At 39.7% G+C, this 22,471-nt stretch overlaps 16 non-coding genes across 16 annotated transcripts; all 16 read left to right on the plus strand.

Annotated features, from left to right (window-relative positions):
- The first annotated feature begins 11,817 nt into the window (after nucleotides 1–11,817).
- trnal-caa (transfer RNA leucine (anticodon CAA)) lies at nucleotides 11,818–11,928 on the plus strand. The gene is made up of 2 exons: nucleotides 11,818–11,855; nucleotides 11,883–11,928. It is a non-coding gene; the product is annotated as a tRNA-Leu (tRNA).
- Nucleotides 11,929–15,362: 3,434 nt separating this feature from the next.
- On the plus strand, nucleotides 15,363–15,436 carry trnat-cgu (transfer RNA threonine (anticodon CGU)). Its single transcript has one exon. It is a non-coding gene; the product is annotated as a tRNA-Thr (tRNA).
- A 323-nt stretch (nucleotides 15,437–15,759) lies between these two features.
- On the plus strand, nucleotides 15,760–15,833 carry trnat-agu (transfer RNA threonine (anticodon AGU)). The gene has a single exon. It is a non-coding gene; the product is annotated as a tRNA-Thr (tRNA).
- A 732-nt stretch (nucleotides 15,834–16,565) lies between these two features.
- Nucleotides 16,566–16,639, plus strand: trnat-ugu (transfer RNA threonine (anticodon UGU)). The gene has a single exon. It is a non-coding gene; the product is annotated as a tRNA-Thr (tRNA).
- A 331-nt stretch (nucleotides 16,640–16,970) lies between these two features.
- Nucleotides 16,971–17,044, plus strand: trnat-agu (transfer RNA threonine (anticodon AGU)). Its single transcript has one exon. It is a non-coding gene; the product is annotated as a tRNA-Thr (tRNA).
- A 323-nt stretch (nucleotides 17,045–17,367) lies between these two features.
- trnat-agu (transfer RNA threonine (anticodon AGU)) lies at nucleotides 17,368–17,441 on the plus strand. The gene has a single exon. It is a non-coding gene; the product is annotated as a tRNA-Thr (tRNA).
- A 306-nt stretch (nucleotides 17,442–17,747) lies between these two features.
- trnat-cgu (transfer RNA threonine (anticodon CGU)) lies at nucleotides 17,748–17,821 on the plus strand. The gene has a single exon. It is a non-coding gene; the product is annotated as a tRNA-Thr (tRNA).
- Nucleotides 17,822–18,051: 230 nt separating this feature from the next.
- On the plus strand, nucleotides 18,052–18,125 carry trnat-agu (transfer RNA threonine (anticodon AGU)). Its single transcript has one exon. It is a non-coding gene; the product is annotated as a tRNA-Thr (tRNA).
- Nucleotides 18,126–18,857: 732 nt separating this feature from the next.
- trnat-ugu (transfer RNA threonine (anticodon UGU)) lies at nucleotides 18,858–18,931 on the plus strand. Its single transcript has one exon. It is a non-coding gene; the product is annotated as a tRNA-Thr (tRNA).
- Nucleotides 18,932–19,262: 331 nt separating this feature from the next.
- On the plus strand, nucleotides 19,263–19,336 carry trnat-ugu (transfer RNA threonine (anticodon UGU)). Its single transcript has one exon. It is a non-coding gene; the product is annotated as a tRNA-Thr (tRNA).
- A 306-nt stretch (nucleotides 19,337–19,642) lies between these two features.
- On the plus strand, nucleotides 19,643–19,716 carry trnat-cgu (transfer RNA threonine (anticodon CGU)). The gene has a single exon. It is a non-coding gene; the product is annotated as a tRNA-Thr (tRNA).
- A 323-nt stretch (nucleotides 19,717–20,039) lies between these two features.
- Nucleotides 20,040–20,113, plus strand: trnat-agu (transfer RNA threonine (anticodon AGU)). Its single transcript has one exon. It is a non-coding gene; the product is annotated as a tRNA-Thr (tRNA).
- A 331-nt stretch (nucleotides 20,114–20,444) lies between these two features.
- On the plus strand, nucleotides 20,445–20,518 carry trnat-ugu (transfer RNA threonine (anticodon UGU)). The gene has a single exon. It is a non-coding gene; the product is annotated as a tRNA-Thr (tRNA).
- Nucleotides 20,519–21,229: 711 nt separating this feature from the next.
- On the plus strand, nucleotides 21,230–21,303 carry trnat-ugu (transfer RNA threonine (anticodon UGU)). Its single transcript has one exon. It is a non-coding gene; the product is annotated as a tRNA-Thr (tRNA).
- A 306-nt stretch (nucleotides 21,304–21,609) lies between these two features.
- trnat-cgu (transfer RNA threonine (anticodon CGU)) lies at nucleotides 21,610–21,683 on the plus strand. The gene has a single exon. It is a non-coding gene; the product is annotated as a tRNA-Thr (tRNA).
- Nucleotides 21,684–21,913: 230 nt separating this feature from the next.
- trnat-agu (transfer RNA threonine (anticodon AGU)) lies at nucleotides 21,914–21,987 on the plus strand. Its single transcript has one exon. It is a non-coding gene; the product is annotated as a tRNA-Thr (tRNA).
- The last annotated feature ends 484 nt before the right edge of the window (nucleotides 21,988–22,471 follow it).

The raw sequence follows: 22,471 nt of genomic DNA on the forward strand, positions 1-22,471 counted from the left end.
TCTTCATACCTCAGCCACTCAGTAAACTGCATTCAGCTCATCATCACTTAGTCCATTTGTAAACATAATGCATCAGGCTGCCGTATTGCTTAACACAAGGATTTAGTGGCGTGTCATTGCTCAAGCTTTTATACATACGGGGGCACAAAGCTCAGACAACGGTACTGCACAGCAGAGCAAAGACTCAAGTACTCAACCTGCAACTAGAAAGGTATGACGAGCTTTACTGTACCTGAACAGGAATACAGCACTGCTCCACAAAAGAGAGAAAGCAATACAGCGTAATAAAACGTCAGAATGCACAGATAATAACTCAGTACCTGACCGCGTGGCAAGAAGCCAAGTGAAATTTGAATCTGGTTTTCACGCATCACTCCACCCCCCCCGTGTGCGTTTTCAAATGATTTGGAGACATACTGTCGGGGCTCCTCCGAGTGAATTATGGTGTAGACCCTCCCTCACAATGTGTGGTCAAGTGTGTGAACGTACAACAAAAAGCAAATTGTGTCGTGTGAACTGCAAAGCGGCTCTGCCACTCTGAAAGTCATGTAGCGTGAAGGTAGCTTAAGTCTCTGGCCCATAGATGTTAGATATCTTATACCACAATTGTCATTCAAAGTCAAAATAAGTTTTGTGTTTTGCTGTCCTCTCCATTTGGGGCTATATTTTCTTCTATCCTTGTTGTCAATTTGGAATACATTTTTTGCCCACTGCCCTTCATGACGCAATCTATCTACCCAGGCTTGATACTGGCACCAGGATCACACTTAAGTGTCTTGCCAAGGAACACAGCTGGTGATCAAATCCCTGACCTTTCAGTTGGGAGACAAACTGCTCTACAACCAAGCCATCACCACTTCCAAACAAAAACAAGAGCTCCACTCTAGCCACACTAGACTAGACCTACAGAGCAAACAGTTCAACACAGGATGCCATCCCTCTGGTTCTGGTTCTGTTTCTGGTTCATCATCATCATCATCATCATCTTGATCATGGAGCTCCTCTTCAACTTCAGGAGAAAACCAGGTTGTGGATTTAGCTCCAGTCCGCATCAGCACCAGGTTCCTGGTTCAGAGGACTTCACATGAACCGCAAAAGCACAGGTGAATAAGACACTGAAAAAGGCCAGTCTGCGACGACATATGCTTGTAGCTTTCTTTCTATTGAGAGCATTTTGAACACACTGCGTCTCAATGTACTACCTCGGCTGTCATCTCCTGCGCACAAAGAACCATCAGGACTGAAAATCCCCACACTGGAGGAAATCTACGCCACATGGTGCCTCGGGAAAGCAAGCAGCATCTGTGAGGATGCCACACACACACACACACACCCTTGCCATAACATCTTTGAACTGCTGCCATCAGGCAGACATTACAGAGCTACTCTGTAGCTACGAGACTGAGAAGCAGCTTCTTCCCCAGAGCTGTGGCTGCTCTAAACCAGACCAAAAAAATCATCCAGCATTATACAAACACTGCCACTGACTTTGCACACGTCAATATATATTAATTTACTGTCATATGTAAACAGTATAGTTTTATTCTAAGGACATTTTATTAAAACAATATCCTTAAAATATATAAACTATTTGCACAGTTCTATTTGTACGGAACATACATCCAGTAATTTCATGTTTGATTCCAATTTATTTTAGTTTTCCTATATGTCTTATATTTTTTTATTCTGGTCCATTTTATTTATTATTCCAAGCATCTCAAAAAGGGCTGCAAACCCTCAGTTTTAAGCTTTCCTTTTAATTCTTTAAAAGAAAAATACACACACCCCCTCTCTCTCTCTCTCTCTCTCATTCATGTGCAGCTAAAATGACAGGTACACAGGAAAGGCCGGGGTTACGCGAGCTGTCTCCTGAGAAGTGTATGCTCACTGCACTCGGCTACAGCGGAAGCTAACGGATGTTCTGAGCCCAGCTCTGTCTGCCTGCCCAGGATGCTCGAAGATTTATGGATTTTTCCTTTGTCAGTGAGTTGGGACTCTGATGAGGTGTTTCAGGAGTTTCTCCTGACGGCCCGTCCAACTGTGGCAGACGGGTCAATGGGACAGAGACAGAGAGAGAGAGACGATCAGACTGTTTTTGGAGCAGGAGACATTTTTAATTAAGTTAGACCAATTCATCTGACCACATGATTTGTGTCTACTTCTTTATTTTCGTCAGAGACTTAATCATTGCGTCTTTCTTTTAATTTGCCGACACTTGTTTTTTCATCCAAAAGTTTGGTTTTTGAAGTACATACAAGTGCACTGCAGTGCAGACCATTAGTGTTGATTTCTCATTATTAAAACTGTTATATCTTATCAGATGGAGGAAAAATTGGAAAATATTGTACACCAGCCGTACTGATTTGAAATCATCAGCCATAGAAAAAAAACATTGTTTTTTTCAACAACATCATTTTAACAAATAATAATTTGTCATGAATCACCCACAAAAATAGGAGAGAGAGAAAAAAAAGACTACTGAGAAAAGGGATCCGAGTGAATGAATAACTGCTAAAGGTAAATTAGGCATTACTGCTCAATTATTCCTTTATCTTTTAAAGTAAATCAAGTGACCCGACAGAGAACTAGACCTCTCTGACCTGCACTTTGCTCCACTGGGTGAAATCTGACTTGTGATGGGAGATTTAAACCAACCACAGAGCAGGTTAGAGAGAGTGGGTGCTCCTGGTGGCTGTTCTACTACACCTACTCTGCAGAAGCAAGTGCCTTTGGTGGAAAGTGAATGGCCATCAAGACTAGAAATAAATATTCCAGTAAATACTCCAACAACTTACTGGGGTGCAGAGTCTAACAGAGAATCAGACAGTCAACACGTGTGTGTGTGTGTGTAAAGATGGTAGGAGAGTTTTTAAAGATGAAGCTCTGAGTCATTGGGTTAACCTACAGTTAAAGACAAGGGAAACGAGATGATATTATCACAACACAGGCACATCAGACCTTGAACACATCACACTTGGTTCATCTCCGTATACAATGGGATTTATCATGAACAATTAATGTCATGGAAACATTTTTTTCCATCTTACTGTCAAGTATTCTTAGAAAGAGTCCAGATGCTACACGTACCGTTTCATCAAGTCTGTCTACATGTGACTCAGATAGTGGTGAATGTTAAAAAGGAGAGAAATGGATGAAAAGAGATCATGCTAAAGATACACAGAATGGGCTTTTATGTGCGGTCAGGCTCCTCGTAAAAAAAACACGGCATCACTAAAGAAGTGCTTTCTCTCTGAAGTTGACGGTGAGCTCTTTAAGCCCGTGCCACCGCTCTAAAAAGGCTAAAAGCACAATATTCCCTTAGTAACTGTACATCATTCATCACCATCACCTTAACTCCTAAGCTGCTAAAAGTGCTTTAAGGGCTTGGAGCCAGAGGTTGAACATGTACAGTACAGTAAAAAGGCTGTGTCAACGCAAGCAACAGCCAGTCACATCATGTAATGCAAATATTCCTTCAAACAAGTGACATTGATGAATTTAAAACACCATAATTAACATTTTAGTGCTTAAAATACCTCCATGCCTGTATACAACTTATCATTTCCCATATTCCAACTGAATTTTAGAGGTTACTGTGCCCTAAAATCTGCTTTGAGTTTTTTGATGACTCATCTTGTACTCGGGGGAGTTTATTAAGTTGCTTCCAATCACGTGCCAATCAGCTCCTCGGTATCGCAAACATGTGTGGCCTTGCTCCAGAAATCATCCTCATCATCCTCTTCCTCAGAAATATCACTTTCAGCTCCCTCTTTGGTTCACACCGCAGATAAAGGCGACAGTGGTGGTGGGAAGTTCTCCACCAACATGTCTTATTGTTGTGTCTAAAGCTGGGGACACGCTACATAACTTTCACAGTCGTTACCGATTTTGAAAAGACTTCACAGCAGAGTTCACACCAACTGACTGGTTTCAGCAGATTTTTCTACGACAACTGAAAGATAGGTGATCGCACATTTAACGACTGCGCCCGTGAGGGATCACAGACTCCACGATTTATCAAACCAACTGAACGCATCAAAGTCTCAAGCAAACTCTCGAGAGTGACCACGTGGATAAGAGCGACAGTGTGAAGGGTAAATTGGATTTTGGTATTCCTGTTCTCTTCATCTTCTAAAGCCATTTTCTGTGTCCCACCTACTTTTGCATTGGCTATTGGCAACATGTGTTTGCATTTGGGTCAGTAATCACGACACACGACCCAACTGCGTCCAGAGACGGCTCAAAAAATTCAAGTTTGATTGACTGTGACTGAATTCGGAGACAGATTTCTGTGCCGACTAGCCATGTCGACTGGTGCAGACTCTGCCCAACTGTGAATCGTGGGTAAAATCAGCCAAAACATACTGTAGTGTGTCCCCAGCTTTATCTATAAACATCCATTCAGCACCGTTGGCTGTGACAAACCCTCTCGCAGATTTTTTAAACCAGAAATACATCAATAAGCAGCAGCTAGCAGTCATGAGGACTTTAAGATCAAACAGTACACCATCCACATTGCCTCTTTTCTTAATTTTGTCAAATGTAGGTTACACCTGGACAATGGTGGCCACCATATTGCCCTCATATTGCTAGTAAGTCACTAATGATAGACTATGCTCTGCTAACTTCTGAAAAAAGCTGCCTCATTAGCACCGACTTTGCTAAGTGCACGCCGAGCGTGTTGCTACCCGCTAACAAGTTGCTAACAAGGCTGCCACCATGGACACAAGAGAATGCTAACTGTAGCAACTCAACAAAAGGCTACTTTAATAAAAATCTTTGTCTGCTCAAATAATATGATATCCTACAAATATCTTCCCTCACCGTAAATCTTCAAGACTAGAAATACAAGTTTCCCACTTTCCTTCACCAAAGTCCATGGAGAAATTCAGCCCTTTTTTTTTAAAAGAAGGCTAAAATATTTTCCTTGTGTCCCTTGTGGCAGCCATGATGTCAATGAATCAGTGCTGAGTGCTGACGCTGTGTGTCAACACCTCCTTCAACTACAAAACACAAAAACTATCTCTTTAATGCAATGGAAAGTGCTCTCGACTACAGTTGGAGATGCTACAAAATATCCAACAGTTGAATAATGTAGGGTAATAAAAATGATGTGATAAAAACACTACAAAAAGGTGAGCTAGTGCACATTTGTTGGTAAATATAAATCTTCATTTGAATGCTCGTCCAGCTACAAACCTCTCATTCTATCATTTTAGCACATTTAACTACGGCTATAACATTTGTACTGTGTGTTCAGTGGGAGAAGTAGGGCCATGTATGGCAAAATTAAAAATTGTATTTTACAGGAGGTCAATAGTGCTATTGAAGTGGCCTTTGAGCTAATGGAGGACTCAAATACATGACGACTGGGACAAAAGGAAAACCTTTTAGTAAAAACGTACTTACAGGCAGATCGACCGCTGAAGTCAAAATCCAACAAAAGTCCAGAATAGCAGAACATCCACAGGAGAATCCAGGAACCGTCAAACAGAGGTAACTGAGAGATTAAACACACAGGGCAACTGCAAATAATTAGACAGTGCTGGCTCTGATGAGGCACAGGTGAAACTCATGAGGTGATCACAAGACACACAGGGGCAGGAAGTAAAGACGGGAGAATACACACAAGGAGGAAAACTACCAAAGTAAAAGAGGAAGAAAGACAAGATAAGACACACAAGAAAGGACACTACAGAATTAAACGACCAAATTAATCCGATGAACATATACATATATATATATGCATATATATATATATATATACAGTATATATTCATATAGTCTCGTCTCTTTACATTTATCTTTATTTTGCTGAGTCAGACATCACTGTCTCAAAATGCCTAGAGCTGGAAACATTGTTAGTCCTAATCCTCACAGTCAGACTCTCTGCTCTGACACAGCTCACATTAAACATAAAAAAAATAATAGTACGTGGTAATCTCAGACTCTCAACTTGGACTGAGAATGTCCTTAACTGTGAATGTACATTTGCTTTTATGGCTCCAGGGATTTTTTATTTATTTATTCATTTATTAATTAATTAATTTATTTAATTTTTTTGCTGATGTGATGACCTTACTCTCAGTGAAGGTACTGTGAATGCTCAGTTTGCAGTTCTCTCTTTTCCTCTAGCAGAATGTGAGAATGTGAATGTCCCCTGCACGTGTTTTTCAATGTAAACTAAAGCATAAACTGCTGCTGTATGTGACTGTATCAGACTGAGTCTGTGCTCCAGTCATGGAGGACGTACTGAACAAATATTTTTAATTAGGACGTGTCAGAATGGTCAGTTATGAGCTCTGTGTGACCTTTTCTTAAAAATGTGTGTGTTTGTACGTCGGTGAAATACGTTCGCTGACTAAATACGGCGACCGCTGGCCGCAGTCTGATGTGGAGTGGTGCGAACACACAAACACACGTTTGCTGACTTTATCCGGCACATTAGCTTCATATATAAAATCCTCTGAGGCTGGAAGTTTGTGTAAAACACTGTGCTCCACTGTGCAGCCACCAACAGCACACTTGTCCCCCGTGTTCACATAATACCGCTCTTCCTCCCACGCCTGCACTCTTGCATTTTATAGGGACAAGGTGGAGCTAAGGTGGAGCTCTCGCAGTAAACTTACTGGTGGGGTGGTAACATTTGCGGTGAAATGCGCATGCTGCCGTCATAAGCGCAGGGAATTCAACATCGCGTGTTTTATCGCCTATACTTACACTAAGGGGGGCCACGAAAAAAGGACTGAGTATTCTTTTTCCACACATTGGAGACTGGTAGGGCCTCCAGAGTCCCAAATATAAGTATTAAAATGATTAAAAAGTTGATTTTGCATAATATGTCACCTTTCGCTTTTAAATGGTGCCATATCTGTAACTTTCCAAACGCAGGAAGAAATCTTAAACACTGAGAGGGGTTTAGCAGGGACTACCTCCAGAATTTGGGAGTAGAGAGGATGGACTGGCCTGTCTGCAGTCCTGATCTCAATCCCATTGAGGCGTGCTATTTGTGCCAGAGTAACCAACACAACCACATGGCGGCAAATCCTGGTTGAAGAATGGGATGCCATCCCACAGCACAGGCTATCCAACAGTGTATGATTTATTGCCAAGAAGCAACGTTAGGACAAATAATCGACCAAACATTGTATTTAGGGGTGGGAATCACAGGGTACCTCACAATATGATATGATACATAGTTCATTACCAATGATTTCACGATACTATGATAATCACTATATTGCAAGACAATTATATAGTGATACATCATGAAAACAAAACATCTGTGAAAAGTTAAAGGTGCATTTCACACATTTCATGCACATTCGCAAATGAAGGCACTCATACACACAGGCGACCATCTTTTATTATTTTATTATCACACAGTCTCTTTTTCACACAAACACATTGTTACACACGTCCCTCAATTTGTCTTTTATCAGTCGAGTATAAGAAGCGGCGAATCAATTGCACACGGGTCATAGAAAAACAATAAAACAATTGAACGGAAAGAAAAACGCCATATAATATAAAATGAAGACTGGGGATATAAAAGATAAAAAACAGAGACAGACGTACCCATTTCCAGACTGAGTGTAATAGTCTGTGTGTGTGTGTGTGTGTGTGTGTGGACGTGCTTGTCTAGTAATAATAAAATCAAAACAAGCATATTGCCAGTCTGTTTGACTTGGAATAAAAAAGATAGATTTTTATTTATTTATATATGAGTGTACTTGTCTGAAAAAAATGTAAGAAGTGTACAACCATGCTTTGCCACACACACAAACACACACTTGTTTGTATATATTAGTGAGGACACATTATCAAATAATGCATTCTTTATCCCCTTACCTTTACCTTACCATCACAACGAGGAGAGAAACTGTGTTTGGAGTTTAAAGAAAGCCATTCAAACTTTAATTTAATTTAATTTAATTTAATTTAATTTAATTTAATTTAATTTAATTTAATTTAATTTAATTTAATTGTATTTAATTTAATTTAATTTTATTTTATTTTATTTTATTTTATTTTATTTTATTTTATTTTATTTTATTTAATTTTATTTAATTTTATTTAATTTTATTTTATTTTATTTTATTTTATTTTATTTTATTTTATTTTATTTTATTTTATCGATTGATGGCCCTAAAAATAATCTAAAATTAATTAAAAAATATAAAATTATAAACTGTTGAACTCACCAAAAAAAACCGTTACACTATGAATCAATCCAGCACAGTGTGAGTTATCAGCGGCTTGAGAACATTTCTGACTCTGTCATTTATCGTCAGAGCTTTTGATCCAGATTCACCGCGTATATCTCAGAGGCGGAGAGCCAGAGAGCTGAAGACTGTGGGCCACTGGATCACTGTCACTGCTCCGGCTGCTTAGACAGCAGATAGTCTGTATCTTGGCTCTAGCACCTCTTTCTGAGGTACTTGAGACGCTCTGACCTTTCGGTGACCACTTAAAACTTTCAGACAAGGAGCTTATTATCTGTCAGCTGTGATTTATGTTAGCAAAGGCAGAGAAGGAGGACAGAGGAAGAGGTGTGAGGGAGGAGCGACAAACAAAATGATCCCTCATTGATGAAACAAACATATGATGGGAAATTGTGCACATGTTCATTAGCACACGATGATTGGCATTTGTATGTTGAGTCTGAACCTGTTGACTTAAAACCGATAAGAGTACTGTTAAAAAAAGTTGTATTGTTAAAACTGAGGGGGAAATACTGTCATAAAGCACCAGAAAATAAAGAAATATACAATGTAGAGAACAATATAAGCAGTTGTTTTATATTGTCACACGATGATGGCTCACTGTCTTGTTGCATCTAAGGTAGTGACATAAATATAAATTATGAGTACGTTAGAATACATGTATGCGAACATCAGGAACTATTTTGATGCTTTTTTCTTGTTTATTAGAAAGAATGGGGTTTGGGGACAACACGATGAAGCGATCTGGCACCGTGTTAACAACAACGCTCGTTCTCACTGGTTAGCTGTGAATTTGTTGGGAAAGGAAGCTCAGGAAAATCCCATTTTGTGTTTTGAAGTGGCAGCTTACTCCACCAATGATGAATAACAACATCCTTTTCTGGTTTGTGAAGGCCACTGTACTTCCATGGTGTGCTTGAAAAAGTAATGGGTGGGGAGAGGAATCCTCCTGTGTGTTAAAATCTGCAGTCTCACCGTTGGATGTCACAGATTCTTGCCCCCGGGACCTTAAGAAGACTGAGGATTTATACTCATTTAAAATGTGTCCTCTCATTTTCTGCACCTGTAGTATTTTCTTGTGCCGTGTGATTAATAGTTTGCCCTCAGTCATATTAACTTGGCATGTGACTCACCGCGGGCACCTGCTTAGGCAAGTCAAAATGACATTTTGGTTAATAAAAAATATATATATATATAAAAATATGTACAGAACATTGACATGGTCTGGCAATTAAATAAGAATGTAGTGTTGTTCGTTGTGTACTGTCTCTACACTTTTGTCTTTTGCTCCCTCCCACTGTTTCTCTCGTGTCCGACTCACTTGATATATGTTTTTTCCCAATCTCTCGCTTTCTCTTTATTTCTCTTTCAAGTCTGTTTCCTGTTTCGTTTTTCTTTCTTTCTCTCTCTCCCTTTTCTGTGTTTCTCTATATCTGCCTCCACTGAGACAGCTTCTCTACTTCCTGTTCGCTCTGTTCCTCATAGTGATTGTTCCACACTCTGAACCTTTGCTGAAACTCCCTGCAGGCTGTGTGGTGGGTGCACACACACACACACACACACACACGTTTTTGTGCATCGTTCTTAGTGAGGACACTCATGCACTGAATGCAACTGGCAGCCAGTAAATATGTATTTTGTAAATTGTAAATTGTCTGCTTTTTCATTAAAAGTGACAAAGTCGTACAGATTTAAAAGTCTTTATTCTGACTGAATAAAGATGAAAGAGTCAAAGACCAGTTTTAAGACAAATGTAACATTCTGTGGCAAATTCAAATTACTCTTTTAAACCAACACATCTCTAAAATTGCCATTTTTGTGAATATAGTTTTGGCCCATAATTCAACTGCTTAGAAAAATATTGTACCTAGGCCAAATTAACTTGCCGACCCCTTAAACTAAACCTAATCCTAACCCTAAACCTAAAACCAAGCCTGAACCCATAATCAGCCCATTTAAGGTGCAACAGAATGTTAGAACCAGCCAAATTGTCCTCACTTTCACTAAATGTCCTCACTTCCTATAGTTTTGCAAGTTTGTCATAAGTTGTGTGTAAAAGTGTAAAAGTACACACACCAAAAAAAAGGCACAAAAGCTTTCACGCCGTCAGAAAGCAAGAAGCAAATGCTGACAGCAACTCAACCACACACACACACACACACACACACACACACACACACACACACACATACTGAGCTGTTGTCATGACATTTGTTATAAATGAAATGGTAGAATTTCCTCTGCTGGTTAAAAAGGACTGAAATGCCACTGCAGGCATGATCACAAATCAATAAACCATTCTCAACGTTGCTATTTTAGTTTTTCAGTCCACTGCTGCTGGTGAAATTATGCTCTGCCTCTGCACTTCAATTTGTGTTTTCATTCATTTCATCTATTCTCACTCATAAATACTGTACCTGAAGTCATGTTCGGAGGAGATGAACTTTATTGATCTTCGGGGTCACTTTTTCTTTTTCTTTTTCTGTAACCACAATTCACTGTAAAGTAATTGTACATTTATGTATCACTGCTTTTAGAAAGATGAAACCTACATATGTTTTGAACAGCTTATTTTAACTGGAACTCCACCTCACATTTTATGAGGGCAATTTTTTCCCCTTTTAGAGCAAACATGAAGACTAGAGAGAAGAAAACTAAGAATGAGCTATACAATATTAAAAAATATGACATTAAAAACATGACAGACATCATGAAGTTCAGTGGTCAAACCTGAGACAAAAAATTAAGCAAATTTTGAATTGTGCGCTGACATCTTATGATAGTTCTGGGAAAATCACAGATTATAACTGCTAAAGCAAAAAAAACTAAAAACTTTTGGAGGCAATCACCTTTTAGAAAGTTCAAAATAATTGAAGAAAAAAAACGTTGTGAGACTTCTGACCTCCAAATTGAGGTGTTTCACTTTGAATACATATTTAACAAAGACGGAATGTGCAAAATCAGGATAAAAAACAGAATCACTTATAATAATCAGACTGAGTCAGTAAAGAAATCTATCAACCTTTGGCATGATATAACATGTCAGGATGGCTGCGTGATCTAAGGCGATTTCTGGTTTAAATAGCTGATTAACAGCCTTGAGTCAGCAGTCTGAGGAAACTTGACATCTTTCATAATGTATCAGTAACAAACAGCCTGCAAGTGTCTGGGTGGCTGAGTAGTCTAAGGTGCCACAGTCAAGGTCACACTGCTTCCATGGAAATATTGATTTCTGGAGGTGGTGTAGGTCCAATCCCTCCACATTTAACAAAGAAGGACTTCTCACAGGTGAGATCCACACATTTACTTGAAAACGTTTGTTTTCTCTGAGTAAAGACACATGGATATATATATATATATATATATATATAAGTCACTTCTTCCTGATTTCTGTTTTTCAAATCCCACTTACTTCTTCTACATGTATGTCTCTGTTTGGTTTAAATTCACACGGTATTTTTCCTGAAACACATGACGCTTCACACAAGAATCGGTTTAATGAAGTTATTAATTAGTAGACTGCGTCACAAATATAAATGTTTACTGAAATAGAGCAAAATCTGGATGAAGGATAAATGAGAGATCAGCATGTGTCAGGGTGGCCGAGTGGTCTAAGGCGCCAGACTCAAGGACAAACTCCTTTCTGAGACATGGGACTTCTGGTCTCCAAATGGAGGCGTGGGTTCAAATCCTACTCCTGACAGATGCTTTGTCGCCACTATTGAAGGTTGACAAACTTCTTTCTCTGTGCACTGGGCAGAGAGAAAACTTCTTTTCTTTCACTCCGCTCTCCTTTTCTTTTTCCTCCCTCAAACTTTCTCGCTCGTGTTTCCTCTCACTATTCCTGACACCTGTTGCTGAGGACACGACACACAGCTGTACACAGTGAAGAGCGCTGGTGCAAATTCTTTTAACTCAGACATTAGTTGGACTGTGTTACACTGTTAAAGTGAGAAGTTTTTGTAGATTTGCAGTCGGACAAAGATGCGACTGATGGTGCCAGTAGGACAGTTTCTCTTCTCAACAGACAACTGATGATTTTTATTTCTTTTCAGGATGATTATACTGCTGTGAGCGGCCATTCAGTGGTCCTGTTCACCCAATCCATGTGGCTGGAACTTCCTCCCTGATCTGTTGTTCTTTTTTTGTTCTTCTTCAAAGCAGTAAGGAGAGCTGCTGAAAGATTCTGCCCTCACTTTATTGTCTCCGCTCTGCATCGACAAACCAGCTTGCTGCCCCCTCACTGAGAGGATCGCAGAGGCATTCACCGAACTCAAGACTGTTCGCTGCACATACTTATACATCGCACTTATGACAAGCACTTTATAGTTTGGCTTACTTGAAGAACTTACTTACTTCTAGCTCTTGTTTGTACCCAAATGTTGAAATGCACTTATTGTAAGTTGCTTTGGATAAAAGCGTCTGCCAAATGACATGTAATGTGATGTAATGTAATGTAATCTGTATCTGTAACGTGGAGAGAGGTAAAAGGAGATATATATTCCAAAAGACAACAGTGGTTTCAAGAAAGCTTGATTACTTTTATATATATTTTTTAAATGCATGGTTTTGGCCTAAAGTTTTTACTCCTTATTTGCACGTGTCCCTACTTAAAGGTGACATCGAATGCTTGTATCACACATATATGTTATTTATGGAGGTCTACTTACATATATTAACTTGTTTTCATGGTTAAAAACCTCCCAGTCGCTGCAAACGAGCCGATCAAAATATCTCCTCACGCTCCTGACGCTCTCGTCAGCCGCGCTGTTTCAGACCAAAACCACACCCCCAGAATGTGGACTGTGTTGTGATTGGCCAGCCAACGAGAGCTTTCCCACTGTCGAGAAAAAAGTGGGAAAGCCAGGTACCTGGAAGTGACGTAATAGATAGGCCAGCTCTCAGATACACAGCTCCCCCTCTGGCATGGTGCATGCTCTGCATCTCAGCAGCTACAACGAGAGTAGTTCTTCTTCTTCTGCGGTTGAATGTACGCAACCGGATGTGCCCGGACTAGTGCCCGCACCAGGAGGCACTACGGTGGTGAGAGGAGTGGTGAGGATTTCTGATGACATCATCAGCATAGGGAAGTGCCGATCCGCTTGGCAGAGCCCAGGAAAACAATAAAACCCTATTTTCTCAGCAGTGGCTGAACTGTTTGTTCTGAAACTATAGGGTTTCATAAATGAGGTAATGACGCAGATACACACACAAACGCAGCGTTAAATGGAGCTTCCGGTCTATGTGGCCTTTAAATTGTATAGTTCACAAACATCTGTTTTCAGTCACACAGTCAAGTACTGTACACGTGTCATGGCATAGATATCATGGCAAGTATTAAGTCCTCAGCTTGTCTTGGCTTCTCTCTTGGCATTTAGTGAAAATCGGTGCGATTGGGTTAGCTTTAAGTAACTCAGGTCACCACACTCCAGTCCAGTAGGTGGCGGCAACGCGTCTGGACTTACAACACATTGGCTCTAGTTTACATAAATCTGTAATTTAAAGGGATGCAAATTCTGTATGCAAGTGAAATGCATGAATCAAAAATATTTCTCTGAGTGTATTTCTATTGTGTATTGTATTGTGTCCTATGGTTTTATCGTCACCTCGAGCATGAATGAGAGTGAATCTGGGTATTCTGATTAAATTTCATAATGATATGGTGGGAATGTGAGAGGAACCCAGATTGAAGTGCAAATCAGATTCATTTAAAATAAATCTACACTGCCTTGTTGCCTCTGCTGTGGCTCTCTGGCCTAAAACCACGATCCCCCACAGTTCCTACATGGTAAATCATTTGTGAACTAAGTATTTAATTTAGCTTTTTCCTGTGATCACTGCTACATGCTGGTGTTTTCCTCATTTCCCTGCTTATCGAGTTCAGTGTGAGACCAAACTCCAACATAGAAATGAACACAGTAATTTCCCAAGAGAGCTTTGTGTGTCCTAATGATGCTGCTTTATTTAAGCTTGGGTGAAAGCATGAATAATTCTAGTGAATCCCACTTGAGGTTGATGGTGTTGGAAAAAGCACAGCAGTTGATACAGGACATGCAATGCAAGTCTAAGACAGAATTCTCCTGCTACTGCTGCTGCTGCTGCTTTTCAAATACTTTTTCATGGATTCTTTTCTTGTAGTTTTGGTACTTTAGAGCACAGAAAACAAAGAACAGAAAAACCTTCTTTCAAATCTGTATGCACTTCATTCTCCAACACTGGTCACTGAATGTCAAAATATATCTCCTTCTTGTCCATCAGAATTTAAAAATAAATCTATGCCTCTTTTCTCTGGTGAGCTTAAGTCTGTTTGACCAATGCCAAACTTGTGAAACTCCATGAGCACGACTGTTTCTGTTTCCATAAATAAAAGTTCTGCCTGACTCCTCTCTCTCACACAGTGGAGCAGTGGCTAACATTTTTGCCTCATAGGTATGGTTCTGATCCAGGCTTGACAAAAGGCGTTTTCCACGTGGAGTTCTCCACATGTGTGCGTGGGTTCGTCCTGAGTTCTTCCGCTTCCTCCCACAGTTAACAACATGCAGATGTGAATTGGACACTCTTAGCTGGGATTGCAACCCGCCCCCTGCGACCCTCATGTGGATGAACCAATTGGTTAATGTTGGAGACGACAACTACAATAACGGACTGTAAAACAGGGTTCCCACTTTGAAAGTTTGTCAATTTGAAAAGCAAATTGGAGGCCCGACAGCTCTAAAATACTAAGAACTAGTCACATGCTTAACCGGAATTTGGGCTACATCAGATAAACTCAAGCTAAATGAGCTAGAATAGACATAGTTAAGATCCATTAAAAAGGCTCGTTAGCTGGTTCAAATCCCAGCAGCGCCTTGAATTCAGCCGTAGAGGGCAGCAGTGTCTTTAGGTTTTTCTGACTTTGCACTCAAACAAGTCAAACTGGATGCTCATAGTTAACCCTACATTACTACTCAAACTGACACTTTACAATACATGAAACTGGACTGAAACAAAATTCTCATACTTCGACTAACACACAGATAATAATATAATAAGTGAGATATGATAGACACAGTCAAGATACATTTAAAAAAGGCTAATTTGCGGCAGGAATAAATGGCATTTTAAACTAAACAAGTCAACCAAGTTATGTTTAGAGGAGGCGCTGTGGCTTAGCTGGTCAAAGTGCCTGTCTCGTAAACAGGAGATCCTGGGCTCAAATCCCAGCAGTGCCTTGTATTCAGCCGTAGATGACAGCTGTGTCTTTAGTGACAAAGTGACCACAAAGGTTTTCTGACTTTGCAGTCAAACTGGATGCTCATAGTTAACCCTACATTACTACTCAAACTGATACTTTACAATACATGAAACTGGAATGAATCAAAGTTCTCAAACTTGGACTAACACAGAGATAATAGGACTTGGAATCGACTTACTCCTGCATGTTTACATTCAATCATAACCAGAGATATAATAGACATAGTTAAGAACCATTCAAAATGCTGATTTGCTGCAGGAATAAATGGCATTTTAAACTAAACAAGTTATGTGAAAAGGAGGTGCTGTGGCTTAGCTGCTCAAAGTGCCTGTCTAGTAAACAGGAGATCCTGGGTTCAAATCCCAGCAGCGCCTTGAATTCAGTGTAGAAGGCAGCTGTGTCTTTAGTGACGACATGAACAGAAGGTTTTTCTGACTTTGCACTCAAACAAGTCAAACTGGATGCTCATAGTTAACCCTACATTACTACTCAAACTGACACTTTACAATACATGAAACAGGATTGAATCAAAGTTGTCAAACTTGGACTAACACAGAGATAATAGGACTTGGAATCGACTTACTCCTGCATGTTTACATTCAATCAGAACCAGAGATATAATAGACATAGTTAAGATCCATTCAAAATGCTGATTTGCTGCAGGAATAAATGGCATTTTAAACTAAACAAGTTACGTGAAAAGGAGGTGGTCAAAGCTGGTCAAAGTACCTGTCTTGTAAACAGGAGATCCTGGGTTCAAATCCCAGCAGCACCTTGCATTCAGCCATAGAGGGCAGCTGTGTCTTTAGTGACAAAGTGATCACAAGGGTTTTCTGACTTTGCAGTCAAACAGTCAAACTAGATGCTCATAGTTAACCCTACATTACTACTCAAACTGATACTTTACAATACATGAAACTGGATTGAATCAAAGTTCTCAAACTTGGACTAACACAGAGATAGTAGGACTTGGAATCGACTTACTCCTGCATGTTTACATTCAATCAGAACCAGAGATATAATAGACATAGTTAAGATCCATTCAAGATGCTGATTTGCTGCAGGAATAAATGGCATTTTAAACTAAAGAAGTTATGTGAACAGGAGGTGCTGTGGCTTAGCTGGTCAAAGTGCCTGTCTTGTAAACAGGAGATCCTGGGTTCAAATCCCAGCAGCACCTTGCATTCAGCCATAGAGGGCAGCTGTGTCTTTAGTGACAAAGTGATCACAAGGGTTTTCTGACTTTGCAGTCAAACAGTCAAACTAGATGCTCATAGTTAACCCTACATTACTACTCAAACTGATACTTTACAATACATGAAACTGGATTGAATCAAAGTTCTCAAACTTGGACTAACACAGAGATAGTAGGACTTGGAATCGACTTACTCCTGCATGTTTACATTCAATCAGAACCAGAGATATAATAGACATAGTTAAGATCCATTCAAAATGCTGATTTGCTGCAGGAATAAATGGCATTTTAAACTAAACAAGTTATGTGAAAAGGAGGTGCTGTGGCTTAGCTGCTCAAAGTGCCTGTCTAGTAAACAGGAGATCCTGGGTTCAAATCCCAGCAGCGCCTTGCATTCAGCCATAGAGGGCAGCTGTGTCTTTAGTGACAAAGTGATCACAAGGGTTTTCTGACTTTGCAGTCAAACTAGATGCTCATAGTTAACCCTACATTACTACTCAAACTGATACTTTACAATACATGAAACTGGATTGAATCAAAGTTCTCGAACTTGGACTAACACAGAGATAGTAGGACTTGGAATCGACTTACTCCTGCATGTTTACATTCAATCAGAACCAGACATATAATAGACATAGTTAAGAACCATTCAAAATGCTGATTTGCTGCAGGAATAAATGGCATTTTAAACTAAACAAGTTATGTGAAAAGGAGGTGCTGTGGCTTAGCTGGTCAAAGTGCCTGTCTAGTAAACAGGAGATCCTGGGTTCAAATCCCAGCAGCGCCTTCCATTCAGCTGTCGTGCGCAGCTGTGTCTTTAGTGACAAAGTGACCACAAGGGTTTTCTGACTTTGCAGTCAAACAAGTTCAACTGGATGCTCATAGTTAACCCTACATTACTACTCAAACTGATACTTTACAATACATGAAACTGGACTGAATCAAAATTCTTAAACTTGGACTAACACACAGATAATAATATAATAAGTGAGATATGATAGACACAGTCAAGATACATTAAAAAAAGGCTAGTTTGCTGCAGGAATAAATGGCATTTTAAACTAAACAAGTCAACCAAGCTATGTTTAGAGGAGACGCTGTGGCTTAGCTGGTCAAAGTGCCTGTCTCGTAAACAGGAGATCCTGGGCTCAAATCCCAGCAGTGCCTTGTATTCAGCCGTAGATGACAGCTGTGTCTTTAGTGACAAAGTGACCACAAATCAAAGTTCTCAAACTCGGACTAACACAGAGATAATAGGACTTGGAATCGACTTACTCCTGCATGTTTACATTCAATCAGAACCAGAGATATAATAGACATAGTTACGAACCATTCAAAATGCTGATTTGCTGCAGGAATAAATGGCATTTTAAACTAAAGAAGTTATGTGAAAAGGAGGTGCTGTGGCTTAGCTGCTCAAAGTGCCTGTCTAGTAAACAGGAGATCCTGGGTTCAAATCCCAGCAGCGCCTTGAATTCAGTGTAGAAGGCAGCTGTGTCTTTAGTGACGACATGAACAGAAGGTTTTTCTGACTTTGCACTCAAACAAGTCAAACTGGATGCTCATAGTTAACCCTTCATTACTACTCAAACTGACACTTTACAATACATGAAACAGGATTGAATCAAAGTTGTCAAACTTGGACTAACACAGAGATAATAGGACTTGGAATCGACTTACTCCTGCATGTTTACATTCAATCAGAACCAGAGATATAATAGACATAGTTAAGATCCATTCAAAATGCTGATTTGCTGCAGGAATAAATGGCATTTTAAACTAAACAAGTTACGTGAAAAGGAGGTGGTCAAAGCTGGTCAAAGTACCTGTCTTGTAAACAGGAGATCCTGGGTTCAAATCCCAGCAGCACCTTGCATTCAGCCATAGAGGGCAGCTGTGTCTTTAGTGACAAAGTGATCACAAGGGTTTTCTGACTTTGCAGTCAAACAGTCAAACTAGATGCTCATAGTTAACCCTACATTACTACTCAAACTGATACTTTACAATACATGAAACTGGATTGAATCAAAGTTCTCAAACTTGGACTAACACAGAGATAGTAGGACTTGGAATCGACTTACTCCTGCATGTTTACATTCAATCAGAACCAGAGATATAATAGACATAGTTAAGATCCATTCAAGATGCTGATTTGCTGCAGGAATAAATGGCATTTTAAACTAAACAAGTTATGTGAACAGGAGGTGCTGTGGCTTAGCTGGTCAAAGTGCCTGTCTTGTAAACATGAGATCCTGGGTTCAAATCCCAGCAGCACCTTGCATTCAGCCATAGAGGGCAGCTGTGTCTTTAGTGACAAAGTGATCACAAGGGTTTTCTGACTTTGCAGTCAAACAGTCAAACTAGATGCTCATAGTTAACCCTACATTACTACTCAAACTGATACTTTACAATACATGAAACTGGATTGAAACAAAGTTCTCATACTTGGACTAACACAGAGATAGTAGGACTTGGAATCGACTTACTCCTGCATGTTTACATTCAATCAGAACCAGACATATAATAGACATAGTTAAGATCCATTCAAAATGCTGATTTGCTGCAGGAATAAATGGCATTTTAAACTAAACAAGTTATGTGAACAGGAGGTGCTGTGGCTTAGCTGGTCAAAGTGCCTGTCTTGTAAACAGGAGATCCTGGGTTCAAATCCCAGCAGCACCTTACATTCAGCCATAGAGGGCAGCTGTGTCTTTATTGACAAAGTGACCACAAGGGTTTTCTGACTTTGCAGTCAAACAAGTTAAACTGGATGCTCATAGTTAACCCTACATTACTACTCAAACTGATACTTTAGAATACATGAAACTGGACTGAATCAAAATTCTTAAACTTGGACTAACACACAGATAATAATATAATAAGTGAGATATGATAGACACAGTCAAGATACATTTAAAAAAGGCTAATTTGCTGCAGGAATAAATGGCATTTTAAACTAAACAAGTCAACCAAGCTATGTTTAGAGGAGGCGCTGTGGCTTAGCTGGTCAAAGTGCCTGTCTCGTAAACAGGAGATCCTGGGCTCAAATCCCAGCAGTGCCCTGTATTCAGCCGTAGATGACAGCTGTGTCTTTAGTGACAAAGTGACCACAAAGGTTTTCTGACTTTGCAGTCAAACTGGATGCTCATAGTTAACCCTACATTACTACTCAAACTGATACTTTACAATACATGAAACTGCACTGAATCAAAATTCTTATACTTCGACTAACACAGAGATAATAGGACTTGGAATCGACTTACTCCTGCATGTTTACATTCAATCAGAACCAGACATATAATAGACATAGTTAAGAACCATTCAAAATGCTGATTTGCTGCAGGAATAAATGGCATTTTAAACTAAACAAGTTATGTGAAAAGGAGGTGCTGTGGCTTAGCTGGTCAAAGTGCCTGTCTAGTAAACAGGAGATCCTGGGTTCAAATCCCAGCAGCACCTTGCATTCAGCCATAGAGGGCAGCTGTGTCTTTAGTGACAAAGTGATCACAAGGGTTTTCTGACTTTGCAGTCAAACAGTCAAACTAGATGCTCATAGTTAACCCTACATTACTACTCAAACTGATACTTTACAATACATGAAACTGGATTGAATCAAAGTTCTCAAACTTGGACTAACACAGAGATAGTAGGACTTGGAATCGACTTACTCCTGCATGTTTACATTCAATCAGAACCAGAGATATAATAGACATAGTTAAGATCCATTCAAGATGCTGATTTGCTGCAGGAATAAATGGCATTTTAAACTAAACAAGTTATGTGAACAGGAGGTGCTGTGGCTTAGCTGGTCAAAGTGCCTGTCTTGTAAACAGGAGATCCTGGGTTCAAATCCCAGCAGCACCTTACATTCAGCCATAGAGGGCAGCTGTGTCTTTATTGACAAAGTGACCACAAGGGTTTTCTGACTTTGCAGTCAAACAAGTTAAACTGGATGCTCATAGTTAACCCTACATTACTACTCAAACTGATACTTTAGAATACATGAAACTGGACTGAATCAAAATTCTTAAACTTGGACTAACACACAGATAATAATATAATAAGTGAGATATGATAGACACAGTCAAGATACATTAAAAAAAGGCTAATTTGCTGCAGGAATAAATGGCATTTTAAACTAAACAAGTCAACCAAGCTATGTTTAGAGGAGACGCTGTGGCTTAGCTGGTCAAAGTGCCTGTCTTGTAAACATGAGATCCTGGGTTCAAATCCCAGCAGCACCTTGCATTCAGCCATAGAGGGCAGCTGTGTCTTTAGTGACAAAGTGATCACAAGGGTTTTCTGACTTTGCAGTCAAACAGTCAAACTAGATGCTCATAGTTAACCCTACATTACTACTCAAACTGATACTTTACAATACATGAAACTGGATTGAAACAAAGTTCTCATACTTGGACTAACACAGAGATAGTAGGACTTGGAATCGACTTACTCCTGCATGTTTACATTCAATCAGAACCAGACATATAATAGACATAGTTAAGATCCATTCAAAATGCTGATTTGCTGCAGGAATAAATGGCATTTTAAACTAAACAAGTTATGTGAACAGGAGGTGCTGTGGCTTAGCTGGTCAAAGTGCCTGTCTTGTAAACAGGAGATCCTGGGTTCAAATCCCAGCAGCACCTTACATTCAGCCATAGAGGGCAGCTGTGTCTTTATTGACAAAGTGACCACAAGGGTTTTCTGACTTTGCAGTCAAACAAGTTAAACTGGATGCTCATAGTTAACCCTACATTACTACTCAAACTGATACTTTAGAATACATGAAACTGGACTGAATCAAAATTCTTAAACTTGGACTAACACACAGATAATAATATAATAAGTGAGATATGATAGACACAGTCAAGATACATTAAAAAAAGGCTAATTTGCTGCAGGAATAAATGGCATTTTAAACTAAACAAGTCAACCAAGCTATGTTTAGAGGAGACGCTGTGGCTTAGCTGGTCAAAGTGCCTGTCTCGTAAACAGGAGATCCTGGGCTCAAATCCCAGCAGTGCCTTGTATTCAGCCGTAGATGACAGCTGTGTCTTTAGTGACAAAGTGACCACAAATCAAAGTTCTCAAACTCGGACTAACACAGAGATAATAGGACTTGGAATCGACTTACTCCTGCATGTTTACATTCAATCAGAACCAGAGATATAATAGACATAGTTACGAACCATTCAAAATGCTGATTTGCTGCAGGAATAAATGGCATTTTAAACTAAACAAGTTATGTGAAAAGGAGGTGCTGTGGCTTAGCTGCTCAAAGTGCCTGTCTAGTAAACAGGAGATCCTGGGTTCAAATCCCAGCAGCGCCTTGAATTCAGTGTAGAAGGCAGCTGTGTCTTTAGTGACGACATGAACAGAAGGTTTTTCTGACTTTGCACTCAAACAAGTCAAACTGGATGCTCATAGTTAACCCTACATTACTACTCAAACTGACACTTTACAATACATGAAACAGGATTGAATCAAAGTTGTCAAACTTGGACTAACACAGAGATAATAGGACTTGGAATCGACTTACTCCTGCATGTTTACATTCAATCAGAACCAGAGATATAATAGACATAGTTAAGATCCATTCAAAATGCTGATTTGCTGCAGGAATAAATTGCATTTTAAACTAAACAAGTTACGTGAAAAGGAGGTGGTCAAAGCTGGTCAAAGTACCTGTCTTGTAAACAGGAGATCCTGGGTTCAAATCCCAGCAGCACCTTGCATTCAGCCATAGAGGGCAGCTGTGTCTTTAGTGACAAAGTGATCACAAGGGTTTTCTGACTTTGCAGTCAAACAGTCAAA

Source organism: Solea solea, chromosome 21 (genome assembly GCF_958295425.1).
Source record: "Solea solea chromosome 21, fSolSol10.1, whole genome shotgun sequence".
NCBI classification, from domain to species: domain Eukaryota; kingdom Metazoa; phylum Chordata; class Actinopteri; order Pleuronectiformes; family Soleidae; genus Solea; species Solea solea.